Source organism: Pseudophryne corroboree, chromosome 7 (genome assembly GCF_028390025.1).
Source record: "Pseudophryne corroboree isolate aPseCor3 chromosome 7, aPseCor3.hap2, whole genome shotgun sequence".
Lineage (NCBI taxonomy): Eukaryota > Metazoa > Chordata > Amphibia > Anura > Myobatrachidae > Pseudophryne > Pseudophryne corroboree.
The window spans coordinates 74,869,002-74,882,536 of NC_086450.1; the positions used below are offsets into that span (position 1 = coordinate 74,869,002).

Genomic DNA, 13,535 nt, shown 5'->3' on the forward strand with positions numbered 1-13,535 from the left:
GTCTTTATGGTTTTTTTTTTAAATAAAACAAGCATTTTTTAAAGAATTAATGTTTATAAGCATAATGGGTGGATGTATCAACAATAGCATGAATACATGAGTTTTTATTTTGGTTTTACAGTGTTGGAAAAAAGCAGTACTGGTCGTCCTACAGTAACTCCCATGACATCTGATGATGATGACGCTGCGGAAGCAGGTAAAGTGTCCATTGTAGTATAGGGTATGTTTGTAAAGGAATGGCTATAACAAAATTTAAATTTCAATACTAGGTCCATCAAAAGAAGTCTGGAGCAGCAGAAGTCGGACTTCTGCAACACACCACCAAAAAAAACATGTGGCAGCAAAGAAAGCAAGGTCTGATGTCCAGGGCCAACCACAGCAGGCTACCCTACCACGAAGATTAACGACAGTATGTTCGGTCCCCCCACTCCAAATTTTGGACACACCTCCAAGACGTGAACCACACACTCCCCTCATCTTGATTGTATCAAACTGAAATAAATTTAATACATTTCAGATCGTAATAAAACTTTTACTTAAACGCATTAAGTCAAAACACATCAAAATCTGATATACTTACCGAAGTCAGTAAAACATGAAATGGAATCCTAGCAAAATGGCCTTGTCCACATCCTGTAAAGAAATGTATGTCCACTTCAGCCATACTGTAGCACATTGTGTGTAAGATGCTGCAACAGAAACTCATGTTTAATTTTGGAAAATAGTAAGGTTGTTTATCAAATTTTCACATGTGTGTTTGACCTAACATTGCCAAATACATATAAAAACATTACTATGTTTGTTTTTGAAAAGCTATAAGGTAACACATTATGGATTGCAATGTGTTTTTATGGTGGAGTATGTCTGATCTACAATAAAACTAATGTGTTTGCTTTCACAATGAAGTAACCAGACACATTTGCCACAAACAGGCATATGTATGTATTTAAGTTATGAGTGATGATGTTGCTAGGCAGGATATCTGAATGCAACAGTCAATGACGTGTGTTCCATGTGTAGTGATTTGTTATAATTTATCAAAGATATGGATAGCTAACGGATAATTTTTCTAAATTTCAGCTTCTAGTCCTGGTAACAGCATCCCTCTGCAACAACAGCAACACAGTGACATGGATGAGACAATCATGTTAGAAATGCAGCCATTAAGCCAAGGAATCAGCCCCCAAGCACCAGTGAGTACACCACTACAGCAAAGCACACCACCACCACAACACAGCCCAACAACACCAGTAACACAAGGCCCTGATCACGTGTTTTGGAACATTTGGGCTAGACAGCAGGCCACTAATGAAGATTGCCTGCATAGGCAGACACAAATGTTTGCAAGCCTACCATGTCACCTCAGAAGAATAACCAGAAATATGAGTAGACAAAATGAACAAACTATGAGAATTGGCAATACCATGGAACTCATGCGTGCAGACATTACACAGGTCATGGGCAACTTACAGCGCATAATGGAAGAACAGCACAGACTAATGGAAGAACAGCACAGACAACAGCAAAGCTATATGAACATTTTTCAAAACAATAAAAAGATAAATGAAACTTTATTCCGAATTGTAGACAATCAAAATGCTGCTACACGTGAACTCAATGCCACCCTCACTAACCTCAATGAAACACTCAGATCCATGCACCAACAGCAAACAAGCAGCAGTTCTGGTATGACTACTCCAAATATCACGCCAGTGCCATCACCACCAAGACGCTCCACCAGAGTACGCCAACATGACAGTGGTAAAGGCAAAGGGCAGGACAAGCAGCCACCCAAAAAAAATTAACAAATAAAACTCACATTTTTAATTTCAGAGAAGTACATCAAAATACTTAGTAAGTGTATGTTTGTCAAAATAGATATAACACTTAGCTCCTTGACAATTTGTACAACATCATTAATTATAAGTGGTACAAACAACAACAGGAAATTTGTACGCACATTTATTCTTTACCATCTTTGAATTTTTTTGAAGGAGGGAAATGTTGTTTGAGCTGCACATAGATGTTAGCAGGAAGTAACCAGACCACTTGATTTTTTTCTAATCATTACTCTTTCTAGATTCCAATCATTCTCATATCCTGCAGACACAATAATTGGCAGCCAGGCAGAATGTCTTTAGCAGGAAGTAACCAGACCTCTTGATTTTTTTCTAATCATTACTCTTTCTAGATTCCAATCAATCTTATATTCTGCAGCCAATACAAATTACAATGTGATTGTTAACTATTTTACCTTTCTTCTCTATACAACATTACAAGAAGAACACAATTGAGTTGGCTAAAAAGGTTTTAATATGTTGTGATTGAATTTAGATAATTCAGTGCCAAAATGAATGTCATTATTGTTGGGCCATGTGAGTAATCAGTTTCTTACACATGATGCAGAAACAAAGAAATTTGAATTTTTATAAAAAAAACACAAATAATGTGTATAATTTTAAAATGTAAGATCTCACGAGCAGGGCCCTCTTCCCTCATGTGCTTATCCTTTCTTACTTTAATAATCTTCAACTGCACCAATTCCATCAGTCTTCTGCCACCTGATACTTATTCCAGTGTCATCTGCTGATGTAACTATGTTTATTTACCATGTACTTGTCATATACTGTGATCAACTGTAAGTTGCTGTTTTCCTGATTGATTATTTGTTTATGTACTCTGTAATTGGGCACTGCGGAGCCCTTGTGGCGCCATATAAATAAAGGATAATAATAATAATAATAATAATGTATATATGTGGAAAACTGTGTATTTGCTTACAAATCAGCAAGTTTACTGCAACAAACATTCTGAAATAAATTATTTTGGATGAGACTAAGTTTGTGTCCCTTAAATACGATGGAGCATCACACATAGGGACACATGTATTCCTCAAGGCTAACATATTATATGTGGAGGACTGTTTAATTAGGACGCAGGTTCTCAAACTCGGGCCTCAGGACCCCACACAGTGCATGTTTTGCAGGTCTCACAGAATCACAAGTGACATAATTAGCTCCACCTGTGAACCTTTTAAAATGTGTCTGTGAGTAATTCATACACCTGTGCTTCTACTGGGTTACCTGCAAAACATGCACTGTGTGGGGTCCTGAGGGCTGAGTTTGAGAACCTGTGCATTAGGACGTTACACACAATCATAAAGTAAAATACAAAATAAATTACTATGTGGATTATGTGTGCTTGTAATAAATTTTCAATCCAAGTTTATTAACACTTATCCAGACTTCATGCATACAACTCATAATCTGTTGTTTTGAGTTTTTAAATAAACACAATACACATGCTACATTTGTATAGCATAAAGCGAGGGTATGTTTGTATGTCTCAAGGAGACAGACACATTCTGAGTAATGGTTTTTAATTAAAAATGGGGCAACATATATTTAGCCTTACACAACAAATGAAAGAAGCAAACAAAACTTACCTTAAAAATAAAGATTTATGAGGTCTTGCCTAACCTGCCGCCCTACATCTGTACTCCAAGTATCACCAGATGTCTCTAATTCCTCTGCTTGCTGGCTTCTTTCTTCATCCTCCTCCTCCTCAACATGTGGCAGATGTTGTTGCAAACACATGTTATGAAGAAAGCAGCAGCAGAACACAATTTGAGTCACCTTCAAGGGACTATACAACAAAAGGCCACTAGACTTATCCAGACACCGAAACTTAGATTTGAGCACACCAAAACATCTTTCTATCACATTCCGCATGGACTTATGTGCATGATTGTAATTGTGTTCAGAAGGGGTATCAGGTCGGGACAATGGAGTTAGAAGCCAAGAGAAACAGCCATATCCTCCATCACCTAAAAGACAGATATAGTAACGTGATTCATGTTAAGATACAGCAACACATAAGTAACACACTGTGGGGCAGATGTATTAACCTGGAGAAGGCATAAGGAAGTGATAAACCAGTGATATGTGCAAGGTAATAAAGGCAGCGGGCAATCTGTCCCTAAATGATAATTTACATATTGGAGCTGATAGGCTGGTGCCTTTATCACCTTGCACATATCACTGGTTTATCACTTCCTTATGCCTTCTCCAGGTTAATACATCTGCCCCTGTATTTGGACAAAGTAGACGCAGGCCTTCACATATCAAATTACATACCCAGCAGCCACCCATCTGGCATTTGTCCGTCCTCAAACTTATCAAAGAGGGATGACTGACTGAGGATGAAGGAGTCATGGCAGCCCCCAGGGTAACCAGCAACAACACTCATTATTTTGAGATTTGTATCAAAAACCACCTGCACATTTGTGGAGTGCTCTAGATGTCGATTAGTATAGATGTGCTGCCTGCCCCTAGGTGGTCTCAGCTGAATGTGTGTGCAATCTATGGCTCCCAGCACATTGGGCATGCCAGCCAGCTCATAGAAATCTACCCTGACGGCATGCCACTGAGACTCCTGGGTAGGGAAGCAGATTGAGGCATCGATGTGGGGCTGCAAAACAGCCAACACCTGTGTGTATATTTGAAAGAAAATTAAACATGAGATTTTAGGACAGAACTGGCCACCAAGAAATTAAAACAAACAAAAAACAGAGAAGGTAGTTAGGTATACATCACCTGTGTTAATATTCTCGAAAATTAGGGCTGTGAGATTCCTATGACATCCCCAGACACATCCTGAAAGCTGCCAGTAGCCATAAAGTGCAACACAGCCAGGAGTTTGTGCAGGCCTGAGACAGAGCGAGAGCGTGCAGTCTCAGGGTCTAGGCCCAGTTTGACAAGGTCATACAGACGGAAAATGTTGTTACGATTTAGAAGGAACATCTGAATGACCGTATCATTGGACAATGCGTTCAAGTTTAAACGCCCCCTAAAAAAACGAGGCCTGCGCAGCCTCCGCGGAACCTGTACAACCTGCTGACCATGTTCAGTTTGTTGGCCCTGGTTACTTACAGGCTGATGTCTGAGTCTGATGAATCCCACAGCACACAAAATATCACTGGCCCACAGTCCTGCTGCCATTTCTGAGTGTAGGTGGATTGAAATGGGCCTAAGATCCTTTTATAGGCATCCTTATTCAGGTGTGAGTGATTTGTTAGTTGCAACACATGTAAACACGCCTAAAAGAAGGTCTATTTTTTTGCCGCTTTTTTTAACGAATCGCCAAAAAATACGACCGCAATTGAGCACTCAGAGACTAACACCAAATACGAATGAATAGTGAATACCCGTGTTGTATGAAATAACAGCCGCGTTTGACCGATGGTCTATTCATTCGTATTTCTGAACTTTGTCATTCAAACCATTACGAATAGTCCAAACACTGCCGAGATTTGTGCTTAGTGAATTCCCGTGTTGGGACTTAGAAAAAAAAATCACAAATCGGACAAACTCGATTTTTTTAGTAAATATTGGCCCCTGTATCAATTTTTTATCAATACTTACCCTCCGGAGTCAATGCTGCAGGAATCACTGGGAAAATGGTGTGGCAGCCATTTTTATGGTGTTTTGCTCATACGCATTAGGAAAATCACTGTGAAAATGGCCTTCGTGCCATTTTCCCGGAGACCTGCGTATGCATAGTAGACTCTGTGACAGCGCTAGTGTCCCCTAGTGACCCTAGTGTCCAGAGTCAAGAGTGCCTCCGGCTAAATTGGTGGGGGCCCAGAAAGAGACTGCACACGGGACTCCTCCTCTCTGAGACCAATAATATATTAAAAGACCAAGGGGTATATTTACTAAAGTCCCGATTTTGACCGATTTGGTGTTCTTCATAGTGTCATCTCGGGAATTTACTAAACTAAAATCTCGGCAGTGATGAGGGCATTCGTATTTTTTTGGAAGTCAAAGAAAAAAAATACGAATGAATACACCATCGGTCAAATACGCCTGTTATTTGATACAACTCGGTAATTTACTAAAAATTCTATTTCACAAACACTGCCAGCAATAGCCAAACACTGCCGTGAAAAAATACAAATTGTAAAAAAAAGCAGTTTTAAAACAGATTGCTTGTTTTTACCATGTTCTGATAGTCATGCACGGATCCATGAGATCCGTGCATGTTTATCAGTGGGAAGGGGTGGGAAAGTGTTAAAAATCTGAAAAAAAAATTGCGTGGGGTCCCCCCTCCTAAGCAAAACCAGCCTCAAGCTCTTTGAGCCGGTCCTGGTTGTAAAAATATGGGGGAAAAATTGACAGGGGTTCCCCCATATTTGAACAACCAGCACCGGGCTCTGCGCCTGGTCCTGGTGCCAAAAATACGGGGGACAAAAAGCGTAGGGGTCCCCCGTATTTTTAACACCAGCATCGGGCTCCACTAGTCAGAGAGATAATGCCACAGCCGGGGGACACTTTTATATAGGTCCCTGCAGCCCTGGCATTAAATCACTAACTAGTCACCTCTGGCCGGGGTACCCTGGAGGAGTGGGGACCCCTTAAATCATGGGGTTCCCCCCCTCCATCCACTCAAGGGCCAGGGGTGAAGCCCGAGGCTGTCCCCCCCATCCAAGGGCGGCGGATGGGGGGCTGATAGCCAAGTGTAAAAATAAGAATATTGTTTTTTGTAGCAGTACTACAAGTCCCAGCAAGCCTCCCCCGCATGCTGGTACTTGGAGAACCACAAGTACCAGCATGCAGTGGAAAAACGGGCCAGCTGGTACCTGTAGTACTACTACAAAAAAAATACCCAACAAAAAACAGAACACACACACCGTGATAGTAAAACTTTATTACATACATGCACACCTACATACACACATACTTACCTATGTTCACACGAGGCTCGGTCCACTTCTCCATGTAGAATCCACAGGGTACCTGTGAATAAAATTATACTCACACAATCCAGGGTAGCTTCTGTCCTCTTCTACTTGTAATCCACGTACTTGGCAAAAAAACAAACCGAAAAACCCGATCCACGCACTGAAAGGGGTCCCATGTTTACACATGGAACCCCTTTCCCCGACTGCCGGGACCCCCCGTGACTCCTGTCAAAGAGGGTCCCTTCAGCTAATTAGGGAGCGCCACGTCTCCTGATTGGCGGCGCTCCATTGTATCCAATGGTGGGAACTTTGCGGTCAACCTAGTAACCTCAACCGCTGACAGCAAAGTTCCCACCATTGGATACAATGGAGCGCCTATGCGCTACATTGTATCTCAGCCATGCGCAGCCTGACTGACAGCTCAGGAGCGCACAGCCAATCAGGAGAGTGCCAAGATGTGGCGCTCCCTGATTGGCTGAAGGGGCCCTCTTTGACAGGAGTCACGGGGGGTCCCGGCAGTCGGGGAGAGGGGTCCCATGTGTAAACATAGGACCCCTTTCAGTGCGTGGATCGGGTTTTTCGTTTTTTTTGTTGCCAAGTACGTGGATTACAAGTAGAAGAGGACAGAAGCTACCCTGGATTGTGTGAGTATAATTTTATTCACAGGTACCCCGTGGATTCTACATGGAGAAGTGGACCGAGCCTCGTGTGAACATAGGTAAGTATGTGTGTATGTAGGTAGGTGTGCATGTATGTAATAAAGTTTTACTATCACGGTGTGTGTGTTCTGTTTTTTGTTGGGTATTTTTTTTGTAGTAGTACTACAGGTACCAGCGGGCCCGGTTTTCCACCGCATGCTGGTACTTGTGGTTCTCCAAGTACCAGCATGCAGGGACTTGTAGTACTGCTACAAAAAACAATATTCTTATTTTTACACTTGGCTATCAGTCCCCCATCCGCCACCCTTGGATGGGGGAGACAGCCTCGGGCTTCACCCCTGGCCCTTGGGTGGCTGGAGGGGAGGACCCCTTGATTTAAGGGGTCCCCACTCCTCCAGGGTACCCTGGCCAGGGGTGACTAGTTAGTGATTTAATGCCAGGGCCACAAGGACCTATATAAAAGTGTCCCCCCGGCAGTGGCATTATCTCTCTGACTAGTGGAGCCCGGTGCTGGTGTTAAAAATAGGGGGGATCCCTACGCTTTTTGTCCCCCGTATTTTTGGCACCAGGACCAGGCGCAGAGCCCGGTGCTGGTTGTTCAAATATGGGGGAACCCCTGTCAATTTTTCTACCATATTTTTACAACCAGGACCGGCTCAAAAAGCCCGAGGCTGGTTTTGCTTAGGAGGGGGGACCCCACGCAATTTTTTTCTTGATTTTTAACACTTTAGTTTTTTTTTAAAGGTGCACAATGAAGCCCTGCACGGATCTCACAGATCTGGCCGAGATTCATTGTGTTAATGTCGGCAGTGTTTTACTATTCACTCCCGTAAAACACTGGCCAAAATTACGAATGACATCGACATCGGAAAAAACGAAAATGCAGAATACGACAGCATAGTAAATGTGGCGTAAAAAATTCAAAAAGTTGCAAATTCACACATTCGATGTCATTCGTGTTTAATCTCCCTCCAAATCGACACAAATACGAATTTTAGTAAATATACCCCCAAGAACAGGTTTACTTGTTCTTTAACTGTGGCAACTTTAGTGTAGGTTTACTTTATGTTATGTCCTACTGTATTTATTCTGACTTACCATCTGCCTCTCAAGATGACAGATGGCCAAGCCATAACCTCAATTAAATTTTCTTTATTCTCTCTTTATATTCCATGATAAATGGTTATGCATTACTTGAACTTTCCCTGTACAAATATATTTGAAGATTTCCCCTCACAGTGTATGCAGAATATAGTAAGAGGTGTTAAAACTTGAGTTGTTCGGCGGGCACCTTTCGTGTTTTGTGTTTTGGTTTTGGTTCTGGTTCCATGCTCGTATTTTGGATCTGGATTGGTTTTGCCAAAACCACCCTTTCGTGTTTTGGTTTTGAATCTGGATGATTTTTGAAAAAAACATAAAAACAGCTAAAATCACAGAATGTGGGGGTAATTTTGATCCTACGGTATTATTAACCTCAATAATATTAATTTCCACTCATTTCCAGTCTATTCTGAACACCTCACACCTCACAATATTGTTTTTAGGCCAAAAGGTTGCACCGAGGTGGCTGAGTGATTAAGCTAAGCGACACAAGTGTGCGACACAAAGACCTGGCCCATCTAGGAGTGGTACTCCAGTGGCAGACAGGATGGCAGATTTAAAAAATAGGCCCCAAACAGCACATCATGCAAAGAAGTAAAAGAGGTGCAATGAGGTAGCTGTATGACTAAGCTAAGCGACACAAGTGTGCGGCACAAACACCTGTCCCATCTAGGAGTGGCACTGCAGTTGCAGATAGGATGGTACTTAATAAAACTATGCCCCAAACAGCACATCATGCAAAGAAGTAAAAGAGGTGCAACAAGGTAACTGTATGACTAAGCTAAGCGACACAAGTGTGTGGCACAAACACCTGGACCATCTAGGAGTGGCACTGCAGTTGCATACAGGATGGCACTTTAAAAAAAACTATGCCCCAAACAGCACATCATGCAAAGAAGTTAAAGAGGTGTAATGAGGTAGCTGTATGACTAAGCTAAGCGACACAAGTGTGCGGCACAAACACCTGGCCCATCTAGGAGTGGCACTGCAGTGGCAGACAGGATGGCACTTAAAAAAACTAGGCCCCAAACAGCACATCATGCAAAGAAGTAAAAGAGGTGCAATGAGGTAGCTGTATGACTGAGCTAAGCGACACAAGCGTGCGGCACAAACACCTGGCCCATCTAGGAGTGGAACTGCAGTTGCAGACAGGAGAGCACTTAAAAAACTAGGCCCCACACAGCTCATCATGCAAAGAAGAAAAAGAGGTGCAATGAGGTAGCTGTATGACTAAACTAAGCGACACAAGTGTGCGGCACAAACAACATGGGACATGCTGGAATTTGCCCAGATGTGATACATGCACAATATTGGTGGCACAGGTGAGCGTACCCTTAAACCACACACACACACACACACACACACACACACACACACACACACACACACACACACACAGCAAAGCTTGTAAAATTAATTTGGATAATAATAACCCTTTTATTTGGAGCTATTATAATAAAATGTAGCACAGGCGAGCATACCCCTACACCACACTGGGCAAACCCTGTAAAAATTATTTGGATTAAATATTAATAACCCCTTTAAAAGGAGTAAATAATATACAGCACAGGTCAGTACCACTGGACCTATACGGCAATACCACTGGACTGGATTTATACGGCAGTATCACTGGATTTATATGCCAGTACCACTGGAATTATACGGCAGTATCACTAGAATTTTACGGTAGTACCACTGGATTTATATGGCAGTACCACTGGACTGGAATTATACAGCAGTATTACTGGACTAATACGCCAGTACCACTGGAATTATACGGCAGCATCACTGGAATTATACGGCAGTATCACTGGAATTATACGGCAGTACCACTGGACTGGATTTATACGGCAGTATCACTGGATTTATATGTCAGTATCACTGGAATTATATGGCAGTATCACTGGAATTATATGGCAGTACCACTGGACTGGATTTATACGGCAGTATCACTGGATTTATATGCCAGTACCACTGGAATTATATGGCAGTACCACTGGACTTATACGGCAGTACTACTGGACTGGATTTATACGGCAGTATCACTGGATTTATATGCCAGTACCACTGGAATTATACAGCAGTATCACTGGAATTATATGGCAGTATCACTGGAATTATACGGCAGTACCACTGGATTTATACGGCAGTACTACTGGACTGGATTTATACGGCAGTATCACTGGATTTATTCGCCAGTACCACTGGAATTATACGGCAGTATCACTGGAATTATATGGCAGTATCACTGGAATTATGCGGCAGTACCACTGGATTTATACGGCAGTACTACTGGACTGGATTTGTCAGGAACCACAGTTCACGCTCTGCTCGCACACGCCACTTACCGGCACGCTGGTGTATTCTGTGCTGCAGATCAGCCGCTGGTGCTTTTTGTGGTTACTAGCAAGATTTCCACTGACTCTGGCAGAGTCACATGATCCAGAGTCACATGATCCAGGTATCCAGGTAATTACTGCCTGGTTCTGTGCATGCTGCTGCTGCTGCCAGCGGCAACCAATCAGCATCCTTCTGGGGGGATATAAGCAGGCTTCCCAGAGTCCTCATTGCCTTGAACAACTTGTCAATTCTCCTGCAAGTTCTCCAGCATCGCTCTCAAGACTCCAGGCTTGCTCCAGAGATCCGTTTACCTGTGTCCTGCTGTACCTGCTTTTCCTGGTTACTTACCTGCCACCAGAGACTTCCACTATCTCCATCTCAGTGTGTTACCAGTCTGCGGTGCTCAGTCCAGGATTCCCTTAACAGGCTCCGGATATACTCAGCTACCCAAGCACTCCAGAGTTCACCATCTCCGATATACTTACCTTTTCACGTCACCATCGGACTCACCATCGATGGTTAAGCACTTCAGTATAATCCGGTAATCCTGCCCGTCAGACACAGCGAAGACCATATCCCCTGGCGGGGGTCACTGGCGAAAACCCCTGGCGAGTTAGACTCCGCACCTCTGCTTCAGGTCTCGCCAATTCTCTGTGCTCACTGTGTAAACTTCCAGAGTGCTCCAGCATATGACTTGTCCATATATCAGCCACCTAACTTCTGCCTCCCTGCACCCTCCACAGGCTCACCCAGGTCATTACCGGGAACACAATCAGACCAGCCTGTGACAGGATTTATACGGCAGTATCACTGGATTTATACGCCAGTACCACTGGAATTATACGGCAGTATCACTGGAATTATACGGCAGTATCACTGGACATATACAGCAGTATCACTGGACTGGATTTATACGCCAGTACCACTGTATTTATACGGTAGTATCACTGGACATATACGGCAGTATCACTGGATTTATACGGCAGTACCGCTGGACATGTATGGCAGTATCACTGGACATATACGGCAGTATCACTGGACATATACGGCAGTACCACTGGAACTATACGGAAGTATCACTGGAATTATACAGCAGTACCACTGGACTTATGCGGCAGTACTACTCGACTGGATTTATACGGCAGTACCACTGGAATTATACGGCAGTATCACTGGAATTATACGGCAGTACCACTGGAATTTTTATGGCAGTACCATTGGACATATACTGCAGTATCACTGGACATATACGGCAGTATCACTGGACTGGATTTATACGCCAGTACCACTGGATTTATACAGCAGTACCACTGGAAATATACGGCAGTATCGCTGGATTTATATGGCAGTACCACTGGACATATATGGCAGTATCACTGGACTGGATTTATATGCCAGTACCACTGGATTTATACGACAGTACCACTGGACATATACGATAGTATCACTGGAATTATATGGCAGTACCACTGGACATATACGGCAGTATCACTGGAGTGGGTTTATACTCCAGTTCCACTGGATTTATACGACAGTACCACTGGACATATACGGCAGTATCACTTGAATTATATGGCAGTACCACTTGGACATACAGTATACGGCAGTATCACTGGATTTATACGGCAGTACCGCAGGACATATACAGCAGCACAGGGACACCACCACTGGACTGATGCAGGATAACACAGCACCACTGCAATGGACTGGACTTATACAGCAGCACTGGAGATATGGCAGCAGAGGACACCACCACTGTGACTGGACTGATGCAGCACAAGACACTACCACTGTACTGCTGCAGAACAACACAGCACCACTGCAATGGATTGGACTTATACAGCAGCACTGGACATATGGCAGCAGAGGACTCCATCACTGTAACTGGACTGATACAGCACAATACTCCACCACTGAACTGATGCAGCACGACACAGCACCACTGGACTGGACTTATACAGCAGCACTGGACATATGGCAGCAGAGGATACCACCACTGTGACTGGACTGATGTGCAGCACAATACACCACCACTGAACTGATGCAGCACAACACAGCACCACTAGACTGGACTTATACAGCAGCACTGGCCATATGGAAGCAGAGGACACCACCACTGTGACTGGACTAATGCAGCACAATACACCACCACTGAACTGATGCAGCACAACACAGCACCCTATACAGCAGCACTGGACATATGGCAGCAGAGGACACCACCACTGTGACTGGACTAATGCAGCACAAGAGACTACCACTGTACTGATGCAGGACACTGAGGATGGAGACACGTCCTCCCGCTACACTCTCCAATGCCAGAGGGAAAATGGCGGTGACGCGCAGCTCCTTATATGGAATTCAAACCCTGCAAGAATCCAACAGCGGGATGATGACGTTTTGCCTCGTTATGGTTTCCGAGTCAGGCGGGAAAACCTGAACCGGGCTCGGAACCGGGCTCGGGTAGTGAAGTCTGGTATGGTTCGGTTCTCAGGGAACCGAACCCCCGCTCATCTCTACTTAAAACCATAACTATAACATTCTTAAATATAATGTAATTCACATAGCACATGCCGTCTCTAAAAAGTATTAAAATGTCGCAAACTATTGTTGTGGTCCCATATTGACCCTTATACTAAATCCTGCAAAAGCTACAATAAGTCCTCCAAGTGCAATAGAACTAGAGATGTGTGCAG

At 43.4% G+C, this 13,535-nt stretch overlaps 1 protein-coding gene and 1 long non-coding RNA gene across 2 annotated transcripts in view; one reads left to right on the plus strand and one right to left on the minus strand.

Annotated features, from left to right (window-relative positions):
• Nucleotides 1-13,535, plus strand: part of PDE1A (phosphodiesterase 1A) — a 557,427-nt gene that overhangs the window by 77,940 nt on the left and 465,952 nt on the right. The gene's annotated exons all lie outside the window — the stretch shown is intronic.
• On the minus strand, nt 408-3,820 carry LOC134943387 (uncharacterized). Its single transcript, XR_010181509.1, has 3 exons — nt 3,446-3,820; nt 581-689; nt 408-492 (listed from the first exon to the last, which is right to left on the minus strand). It is a non-coding gene; the product is annotated as an uncharacterized LOC134943387 (long non-coding RNA).